This window comes from Gigantopelta aegis, chromosome 5 (assembly GCF_016097555.1).
Source record: "Gigantopelta aegis isolate Gae_Host chromosome 5, Gae_host_genome, whole genome shotgun sequence".
NCBI lineage: Eukaryota > Metazoa > Mollusca > Gastropoda > Neomphalida > Peltospiridae > Gigantopelta > Gigantopelta aegis.
This window is the reverse complement of record NC_054703.1, coordinates 39,868,740-39,878,001: the sequence shown is the minus strand read 5'-3', so window position 1 is coordinate 39,878,001 and position 9,262 is coordinate 39,868,740.

Genomic DNA, 9,262 nt, shown 5'->3' with positions numbered 1-9,262 from the left:
ATAATATAATACTTTATCCTATAACTTACCCATGATATCCATGTCATAAACTCATGTGATAATTTACTTTATTAACCCGGTTAATAATGGTATGCAAATTTGCAAGGTCTCTAGGTAATGTGTTTCTGTGGATGGGTCATTTGCTTACAAGCCAAGAAGACCCGTGTACCTGAGCGTAACGTTTTCAAAGATTTGTTTAAAATGCGTGACGTCAAACTAATCTGTGCTACTCGTGATGACGTAATATTATCGACGGCGGCGACTTTAGTACTGTGATTTACTAAAAAATTAATTAGAATATTATTTTAGAAGTGTTATAGGATAAATAGAATTCGCTACTCGTGTTTTTTAATATGTAAAATATCAACCTCATCTAGTTAATCGGTATTTGTCTCGGCAGAGCCTCGACAAATACCGATTAACATAGACTCGGTTGATATTTTCCATATTAAAAAATACTCGTGACGAATCCTCTATATACAATACTATACTACTATAATGTACTATACTATACTATACTATACTATACTATACTATACTATACTATATTATACTATACTATACAATACTATACTATATACTATACTATACTATACTATACTATACTATACTATACTACTATAATGTACTATACTATACTATACTATATATATACTATACTATATACTATACTATACTATACTATATACTAATGTACTATACAATACAATACTATACTATACTATATACTACTATAATGTACTATACTATACTATACTATACTATACTTATACTATACTATACTACTATAATGTACTATACTATACTATACTATACTATACTATACTATACTATACTATACTATACTATACTATACTACACTATCTTATACTATACTATACTATATACTATACTATACTATACTACTATAATGTACTATACTACTATATACTATACTATACTATATCATACTATACTATATTATACTATACTATACTACTATAATGTACTATACTATACTATACTATACTATACTATACTATACTATACTATACTATACTATACTATACTATACTACTATAATGTACTATACTATACTATACTATACTATACTATACTACTATAATGTACTATACTATACTATACTATACTATACTATACTATACTACTATAATGTACTATACTATACTATACTATACTATACTATACTATACTATACTACTATAATGTACTATACTATACTATACTATACTATACTATACTATACTATACTATACTATACTATACTACTATAATGTACTATACTATACAATACTATACTATACTACACAATACAATACTATACTATACTATACTATACTATACTACTATAATGTACTATACTATACTATACTATACTATACTATACTATACTATACTATACTATACTATACTATACTATACTATACTATACTATACTATACTATACCTATGGTATGGTATGGTATGGTATGGTATAGCATAGCTTTAATAATATACTATAATTTTTATAAAGTTTATAGGCCTAGTTACCAATATTAGTTATATGCCTAGTTATGAACAAATGTTATATGCATAGTTACCAATACACATGTATAGGCCTAGGTACCAATTCATATTTATATGCCTAGTTACCAGTACACGTTTATAGCCCTTGTTAAAAATACAAGTTTATAGCCCTAGTTACCAATACAAGGTTTTTGTGCCCTAGTTACAAACACACGTTTACAGGCCTAGTTACCAATATAAATTTCTACGTCTAGTAACCAATACAAGCGTATAAGCCTAGTTACGAATACAAGACATAGGCCTAATTACAAATAAATGCTAATAGACCTAATTATCAATACACGTTTATAGCCCTAGTTACTAATAAAGGTTTATAACTCTTGTTACCAATACAAGTTTATAACTATTGTAACCAATACAACAAACGTTTATAGGGCTAGTTACGAATACAAGTTATAGGCCTGGTTACCAATAAAAGTTATAGGCCTAGTTACCAATACACGTTTATAGCCCTAGTTACCAATACAATTTATAACTTAATAGGCCTAGTTACGAATTCAAGTTATAGGCCTAGTTACCAATAAAAGTTATAGGCCTAGTTACCAATAAAAGTTATAGGCCTAGTAACCAATAAACGTTATAGGCCTAGGTACCAATTCAAGTTTATAACCCTAGTTACCAATACAAGTTGATAACCCTAATTGCCAATACAGGTTTATAGCCCTAGCTACCAATAAAAGTTATAGGCCTAGTTACCAATAAAGATTATAGTGTAGTTACCAATACAAGTTTATAACCCTAGTTACCGATACATGACAAGTTAGTCTGGCTCCATCTTCGTGTGACGTCACATGTCGACGTTGTTGTTCCGTTAAACACGACGTAACCAACGCTACAGCTGTAGATTGCCACTGAATATAGGAAGGTTTCATTCGCAGTCTTACTTGTGTTTGGAACATCAGGGGGTTCACCGCAATTAATTTCTATAATATAATATATAATATGATGTGATGTGATGTGATGTGATGTGATCTGATACAATATAATATAATATAATATAATATAATATAATATATAGAGGTTATTACCCTCGTGTGTTTCGGTATGGTCAATATTATATTAGACATACATATTGTATTATGCTCGTCTCTATAATACATTATGTTATTCCTAATATATGATATTGACGATACCGCAACACACGAGGGTAATAATCTCTTTATCTTATAATCTCAAACTTAATGCAACGTATTTTTGTCAATTGTATAAACCTCTAAAAACCGGACCCTCTGTAAACCGGACTTCCCTCAAAACCGGACGTTTTTCATGGTCCCATTTTAAATATCTTTACAGAAGAGAACCTCTCTAAATCAGATATTTCTTTAAACCAGACTTTTTATTTGGTCCCGAAGGTGTCCGGTTTAGAGGAGTTTCACTACACACACACGCACGCACGCACGCACGCACGCACGCGCACGCACACACACACACACACACACACACACACACACAGGCATACAGCCCTATAATTCCAGTTAGACAGACACACACACACAGACACACACACCTATAATTCCAGTCAGCCATCGATTGATATTCAAATGACGTATGAATATGTGATGAGGTGGCGTTTTGAATGGAAACGACGTCGGATATCCTTACATACAAATAAAGTAGTGCATGACGGTTGCTTGTTTTCATAAGATTTAATGTAAAGTTGCTATTGACTTGTCTTTGTTTGACGACTGCATACGTCAATTCTGAAGTGTCGCCGTAGTACGTTTGGTTAAATGTCAATAAACTTTACGTCGCGAAATTACTACCGTACTATTCCATAATTTATGTATGCATTCATAGTCGTCATTCAAAAACATTTAATTAGCAACCTTACATTGAAAGCTGTCCAGCGTTCAGAAAAAACAAAACGTTCAGCACTAGTTAATATTTATGTAAGGGTATCCAAAATGACGTCATTCAAGTTTGAAGTCATTTCCATTCAAAAAGACACCACATCACATATTGTTACGTCATTTAAATATAAAGTAATGGCGGACTGGAATTAAAGTTGCATGTACAGTTTACAAAAAGAAAACACGTTCTATTAAGTTTGAGATTATATGATAAAGAGATTATCATCCTCGTGTGTTTCGGTATCGTCCATATCATATATTAGGAATAAAGGTAATGTATTATGCTCGCCGTCTGCTCGCACAATACAATTTATATTCCTAATATATGATATTGACGATACCAAAAAACACTCTGGAAGGACTATTGGGGTCAGAAGTGAAATTTGAAAGTCGACTGTTTTTTTATCAGTAGATCACAAATTCAAACAATTAAAAATGACTACAAACAAAACATTAACAACTGTATGATCAACAGAATAAAAAAAAATTGACAGAAATAATGTTCCACAGTGATTAATGGACCTTCCTGGAAATGGTCGAAATCGAGAATGACACCCCACGCACGTGTACGGGACAACTGCGTGACGCAAGTGCAAACTATGGAGTGTATTTCTGTGTGTTGATAAACTGACCTGAACGTTCTTTACTAGGGTGTCTGTGGTCAAAACGTATGTTCGGTGTAATAGTTGATATTAATATTAATATGTCAGGTTCTCGTACTTTGTTTTAAGAGTGAGGAGGTGTGGGTTCTTGAAAAATAAGTGTCGTGAGTGCTAGCCTCCACACGTCTGTGCACAGGTAACCATACAACATACACTTACATATATACATGTTTATTGGTGTATTTTAAGTGGGGAATATCTTCACAACTCTCCATTCCTGACAAATAATGTAATCTACACCTAGAACAATAGTGTGACGTCACAGATATGAGTTAAAACATACACTTACATATATACATGTTTATTGGTGTATTTTAAGTGGGGAATATCTTCACAACTCTCCATTCCTGACAAATAATGTAATCTACACCTAGAACAATAGTGTGACGTCACAGATATGAGTTAAAACATACACTTACATATATACATGTTTATTGGTGTATTTTAAGTGGGGGATATCTTCACAACTCTCCATTCCTGACAAATAATGTAATCTACACCTAGAACAATAGTGTGACGTCACAGATATGGGTTAAATTTCGCGTATTGATACCTTCTGTCAAGCAGTTCTGTCGGGAATCCACCTCAGTACAGGCTTGAGTGTCTTCACATAAGTTGCGTTCACAAACACCGGTATTCTGAAGAAGAAAACAGTAATAACAAAGACAACACCATTAGCTTGAAATAACAGAAGTGCTTGTGAATATGGTAGTACTAAACAAATAACTTCCGGCTGGGTCAAAGTTCGAGGTGCACCGAACTTTTCATAGAGAAGTTAATACCACAAGTCCTGTGATTGGTGATAAAATTAATGTGAGTGTGTTGGTTGTAAAAACAATGAGTTTCATCTGGGCAAAAAATGTATGCAATTTTATTTAATCATGTACTACTGTGTCAAATAGCCCTGTGCTTGAAACATGTATGGGATACCTGTAAACAAAGTACTCAAATTTTGTGTGGAACTAGGGTTGTCATATATGCCACCAGTTATCTCAGAAATGAGCAGCTTGACCCCCAATTATTTTCTGATTCACTTTAAGAGTGATAGATGGCAGTATTCATATGCATAGTGTTTATGTCGATTGATACGCTGCAGGTAGGAGTTTTAGTCTGATATGTTAGTACACCCATATGAAAGACTATTTAGAGAAAAAAAACTAAACAAAACAAAACAAAACAAAACAAAACTTCCCTCAAATTGTTTTAAAACTTTGTTTTGTTTAACGACACCACCAGAACCCATCGATTTATTAATCGCGGCTATTGGATGTCAACCATTTGGTAATTCTGACATATCATCGTAGAGAGGAAACCCGCTTCATATTTATATTAGTAACAACGGTCTTTTATATGCACCTTCCCACAGACAAGACAGCACATACCACGGCCGTTAATATAACATTTGTGGTGTACTGGTTGGAATGAGAAATAGCCCAATGGGCCTACCGACTAGTAGACCAAGCGTGCACTTTAGTACTGGGCTTCGTCCCACCCCTATATGAGAGAGAGAGAGAGAGAGAGAGAGAGAGAGAGAGAGAGAGAGAGAGAGAGAGAGAGAGAGAGAGAGAGAGAGAGAGAGAGAGAGAGAGAGCGCGAGAGAGAGAGAGAGAGCGCGAGAGAGAGAGAGAGAGAGAGAGAGAGAGAGAGAGAGAGAGAGAGAGAGAGAGAGAGAGAGAGAGAGAGAGAGAGAGAGAGAGAGAGAGAGAGAGAGAGAGAGAGCGAGAGAGAGAGAGAGAGCGAGAGAGAGAGAGACACACACACACACACACACACACACACACATAAAGACACACAGCATACATAATATACTATTAAAATATGAAGAAACATCTTTAAATACTGCTAATAACTAACAACTTATTACCTGTGGCATTAGAGGTTTTTCTGCATACACTATTGCTGGTACGTCATACTGCAAGGATGTTGTAGACGTCGTGACGTCACGGAAGTTTGACGTACACTCTCGTGTTCTCGTATTGTAGTTGACAGATTTACACAGAGATCGGCGATCACACAGACTCTTACACTGTAGAAAATTCTTCACAATCTCAGTAGCGAACTCTGACCCCTCCAGACGATGAGATCGTCCTTGAATGCCATTAAGTGAAAATCCAGTCACCAGTGTAAGAACTGCAGAAATCAAGAGCACTGTTTGAAAAGATTTCATTGTAGAAAGAAAGATAAAGAAAGAAAGAAAAAAAGAAACAAAGACGGATCGACTGTTTTCAAGAGCAACGGCGGATCTTCCTTCTTTCAATACTGAACGACACTTCTAACTGATTGGGCTCCTCTACAGGGCACAAATTTATCTTCAACTTATCAAAGTGAATTTTTCAGAAAAAAATAACACTGTTTGGAATCCTCTGTGTTTTGCGATGGAATCAACCACTCTTTTGCGATGGAATCAACCACTCTTTTGCGATGGAATCAACCACTCTTTTGTAATGGAATCAACCACTCTTTTGCGATGGAATCAACCACTCTTTTGCGATGGAATCAACCACTCTTTTGCAATGGCATCAACCACTCTTTTGCCAAATTCCCATTCAACTCTGTTTTGTACAGAGATACGGTATTGATCGCGGATTTACGGTTTCTCGTTCAAATTGTGAGAGGCGGGTTTAGCTTTGTTGGTAAAACGTTCGGCTGAAGCACTTTGGTCTTGGGTCGAACGTTCCAGGAGAAACCATTTTGTTTTTCACCGTCTCAACCAGTTTTCCCACGATTGGTTTATCATAGTCCGTGGTGTGTGCTGCCCTGTCTGTGAGAAAGTACTTACAAAATATCCGTTGCTGCTAATGGAAGGAACAAATGTAGCCGGTATGGTATGCAGTGTACGTGTTACAACTGCTGGACAAGATACTTTCATACAAATGTTTGACATCCAACAGATGACGACTACTTAATCAATGTGCCCGGATATTGTTAGACAAACAAACACACTTGAACTATCGGTGATGAGTATTCCAGCATGATGTTTGAAATGCTACATAAAGTGATGACAGCTTGAACCCGTTTCTACCTCTTGCTTCGTTTAATCGTGTTCAACAAATGTGGTCATACATTCAAGTGTTAATCGCCAACTAATATAGAACCACACCCAACAAAGTACTTTATGAATAATTGAACCGAGTTTGATTAAATATATACCTTATACGACTATTGATGTTGAAATTCTTTGTAATAAGCTTCACCCCGTGACCACTGTAGCTGCGAAAACAGACAGCCGGCTACTGCATCCTTCTCTGAAACTTTGTTCTTTTGGCGAACTCTTTGAAATGGAACAATATATATATTATTCAATACCCATACAATATTTTCTGGAGATCAATGTCCTTGAGTGTGTCGCTATTATCGAATTCTTCTCATCTATAGATCCTTTTTTAACGATTAAAAGTATTATTAAATGCATTTCCCACCCCCTTTCCATCTCCGCTTCTCTTTTCATGTTAAATTCTATACACACGTATGAACTTCACATACGTTGTTTTGGGTTCCTATTTATTGAACGAGTTTATGTTGAAAGTTCTTGTGCAAAATAAACGAGTGTAATAAACAGGAGTCGAAAACAACGTATGTGACGTTCTGTATTTATTAAATACCATTTTTGTTTTTCTGGGTATCTTTTTACAAAAACGATTTTTAATTTAACGTCATAACTACACTTACTTCAATCTATAATCAATGTTCCTTTCAAAGATTTATTTTGGATGTCCTTACATAAAAATAAACTAGTGCTTAACGCTGGACAGCTTTCAGTGTAAAGTTGCTATTGAAATGTTTTTGTGTGATGACTATGAATGCACACGTCAGTTATGAAGTGTCACCGTAGTATGTTTGCTTAACTATCAATAAACGTAGTGCCGTGACCTACATTAATTTACATCTAATTTGCAAAGTTATCAAATTCCGAAAATATGTGATCTGAAAAATATAAACTCATATACTTTGATTACACTGGATATGCTGGATATGCTAGAATATATATATATACAGTCGAACTGCCACCTGCCCATAACGGACACCCAGACCCCCCCCCCCCAACGCATTTCTTTCTTTATTTGACCTCTCTAGAGCGGCCACCTGTCCAACGCGGCCAGCGACCACTATTTTTCAGCAAAAATTAGGTCTGAACCTGCATTAGCGGCCAAAATATCCCCCCCCCCCATTTTTTTCAAATTCTTCCCACCATATATAATCGTACAGCGATTTAGTTCCCGATAAATCCCATCGTTTTCTGCAGTGCCGCTATTGTTGTGTCACGTGACCGGAAAGTTTGGCGATTTGATTCGACCCAACAAATAATAAATTATTTTGATGTTATCATATGATGTTATTGTCGTAAACAAATATACGTTTACTAATAGTAACCATTATTTTAATCCTAAATTTAGCAAAGATGAAGCAGGACGTGTGTGCCTGCTCTCTCGAGCTAGCCCCCCCCCCCCCCCCCCCACCTGGGGGGACTCATTGCTTCATACGGGACGTTACTGGAATACCGCGTCGCGTACACCGGGTCACGGGCAACCGTGACTTTGGTGTACGACGACCCGGTAAAGAAACCAACTAGGAGGAGAAGGAGGAGGAAGACGGACGCGCCAGGGGCGGACCGGGGGAGGTCAAAACCGGTAGCTCAACTACCGGCGGCGACTTTTCCCGTTGAACCCCCCAAGCCCAAGTCAATACCAGCGAGGCCAGCTGATCCAGCTTTGCAGGATACAGTCGTCGACTCGCCAGTGGCGGACACGGTCCCTAACCAGGCCCAGATGGAGTCGCCACCAACAACTCCGACTACTTCAACCCCCGGGATTCCAGCGATGCCACCCCCACCCAGGAAGAGTGGCGCTGTAGAGACCCAGGCCCGACTGGTACTCGTTGGAAAACGAAAGGCGATGGTGTCACCAGGCGACCAGACAGCCAAGCCAAGTCCGCCGATACAACCGCCCCCACCTACATCATCTCCAGTGAACGACCAGCCCCCTGAAGAACCTTGGTCACTGCAGGCCGGCAAGCTCCCAACACGCTACTCCAGGCTGGTCAAGACCAACATTGGGGATGTCCGTCAGCTCCTTTGTGGACCGACTCCGGAGTCCTACCAACCTCTGCCACGAACTGAGGGAGAGTTCTCGGTGCGTAGGATCACGATAAACGATGGGCGAGGGATCTGCCTTACCGTTCGCCGGA